This window comes from Engraulis encrasicolus, chromosome 12 (assembly GCF_034702125.1).
Source record: "Engraulis encrasicolus isolate BLACKSEA-1 chromosome 12, IST_EnEncr_1.0, whole genome shotgun sequence".
Taxonomy (NCBI): domain Eukaryota; kingdom Metazoa; phylum Chordata; class Actinopteri; order Clupeiformes; family Engraulidae; genus Engraulis; species Engraulis encrasicolus.
Genome location: NC_085868.1, coordinates 21129841 through 21132340, shown reverse-complemented (window position 1 = coordinate 21132340; position 2500 = coordinate 21129841). Strand labels below are relative to the sequence as shown.

Here is a 2500-nt window from a genome sequence, read left to right as displayed (position 1 = left end):
CCAGCCGTCAGAACTTCAAATGGACGGTGGATGATGTGAATGGATTCGGCTCCCAAAATCACTTCATTTCAAGGGCCAATGTCTATGGAATCAATCATATAGAAGACCCACTCAAGTGCAATGGTGGAGGAGGTGAAGATAGGAGAGGAGAGGAGATACCAGGAGGACCGTCTCAAGAGAGAGACAGACAGGAACAGCAACAGGCTGCTCAAATTAAGAGAGCGAGAGAGAGAGAGAGAGACAGAGAGAGAGAGAGAGAGAGAGAGAGAGAGAGAGAGAGAGAGAGAGAGAGAGAGAGAGAGAGAGAGAGAGAGAGAGAGAGAGAGAGAGAGAGAGAGAGAGAGAGAGATGTTAAGATGCTGCATCCATCAGAGGCACAAAGGGGTGAAAGAGAGAGAGAAAGAGAGAGAGAAAGTCTCTACACTGGAAGGATACCTTTTCGGGGCGCTTTAAATCAGCTAAGTGCGTTGGAGGCTGAGAGAGTTCACCGGGTGCATTCAGTTCCAGACTGCAGACCATGCTCAGCCTGCGATACGATGCGATGCAATGCAGGCAACAGCGGCAGAGAGAGAGAGAGAGAGAGAGAGAGAGAGAGACACAGAGAGAGAGAGAGGCAGAGAGAGAGAGAGAGAGAGAGAGAGAGAGAGAGAGAGAGAGAGAGAGAGAGAGAGAGAGAGAGAGAGAGAGAGAGAGAGAGAGAGAGAGGAGAGAGAGAGAGAGGGAGAGAGAGAGGAGAGAGAGAGGGAGAGGAGAGAGAGAGAGAGAGAGAGAGAGAGAGAGAGAGAGAGAGAGAGAGAGAGAGAGAGAGAGGGGCCTTGCCTCTCTACCTGTTTGGCCTTGCTTTCACACTGCCTTTGTTCTCAACTACATCCAACTACAAAAAGACTGAGTACAACTCCATAAAGGCTGAATCTGGCATTGAGACATGTAAGACACGATGAGCTTTGATATGGGAAGTGAATGCACAGTGTGTATGTGCGTGTGCGTGTGCGTGCGTGTGTGTGCATGCGTCCGTGCGTGCGTGTGTGTGTGTGTGCATGCGCGTGGTACAACTGCTCAACAGAGACACGAGGGTTGGTTTTGCCTTCACAAGATGCCATCATTCTTACATGGCCACACACACACATTCACACACAGACACACACACACACACACACAAACAGGAGGCACATACTATAACACTTTTCAAAAAGACAAAAGCACAGGTCGTCTCTTCTCCCCGTTGAGTCTTTGCGTCGTTCGCAAAGCAGCTGCTAAGGAGCGGCGCTGCAGATGGCGGCCATATTGGCTGTAATATGCCCAGCGCTCCCTGGGCGGCCGTAGAGCCACAACATGGCTCCGAGACGCAACACTCTATTTATGGGGATAAACTACAACACAGAAACGAAGCAACAATAGATAGATGCAACAACACTGTCTTTATGGGGATAGACTACACCACAGAAACGAAGCACCACAACATGGCTCTGAGACGCAACACTCTCTTTATGGGGATAAACTACACCACAGAAACGAAGCAACAATAGATAGATACAACACTCTCTTTAAAGGGATAAACTACACCACAGAAACGAAGCATCCATAGATAGATTAGTGTTTCTCAACGGGGGCGCAACAGCCCCCCAGGGGTTGTTGGGGAGCCCCAGGGGGGCGTTGAGAAGGACACAGCTGAGTGGGGACAAGCCTTAGTTCCCATTGGGGGACATTAGTCCATCTTATTTGTCAATACTGAGGGGTGTGTTGGCAGACTTATGATGAGGTCAATGAGGCATTGGGAGGCTTATGATGAGGTCAAGGGGGCGTTGGCTCAAAAAATGCTGAGAACCACTGTGATAGATGCAACACTGTCTTTATGGGGATAGACTATACAACGGAAATGAAGCACCCAAAACTCTCTTTATGGGGATAAACTACAACACAGAAACGAAGCACCCATAGATAGATGCAACACTGTCTTTATGGGGATAGACTACACCACAGAAATGAAGCGCCCACAGATGGACGGGTTTGGAAGGACAAGGCCTCCACCATGGCCCGCTACGTCGGTGACCCAAGTTCGATTCCGGCCCGGGTAATTTGCAGATCCTTCCCCATCTCTCTCTTCCCACTCGTTTCCTGTCTCTCTTTCACTGTACTATCACAAATAAAGGCACAAAATACCAACCACCCCCCCCCCCCCAAAAAAAAGAAAGTGATGGAGTTGCGTGGAGGAGAGGAAGCATAAAGGGAGGGATAAAATAGGAGAAGGGATGAGGCATCTTCGAAGAGACTGGGGAGAGAAAGAGAAAAATGATGCCATCGTTGTTTATAGGGGATTTATGATCCATTTCTCATAGTGCACAGTGTGGAGGAAGAGTTATACGACTTGGCGTACTGACAGACGGAGAGAGAGAGAGAGAGAGACAGAGACAGAAACAGAGAAAGAGATAGACAGAGATAGACAGAGAGAGAGAAAGAGACAGAGGGGTGGTATAAAAGATACGGTAGGTGGAGATAGAGA

At 48.9% G+C, this 2500-nt stretch overlaps 1 protein-coding gene across 1 annotated transcript in view; it reads right to left on the bottom strand.

Moving 5' to 3' along the window:
• LOC134460395 (activin receptor type-2A-like) overlaps nt 1-2500 on the bottom strand; it is a 27075-nt gene that overhangs the window by 22877 nt on the left and 1698 nt on the right. The window lies entirely within an intron of this gene.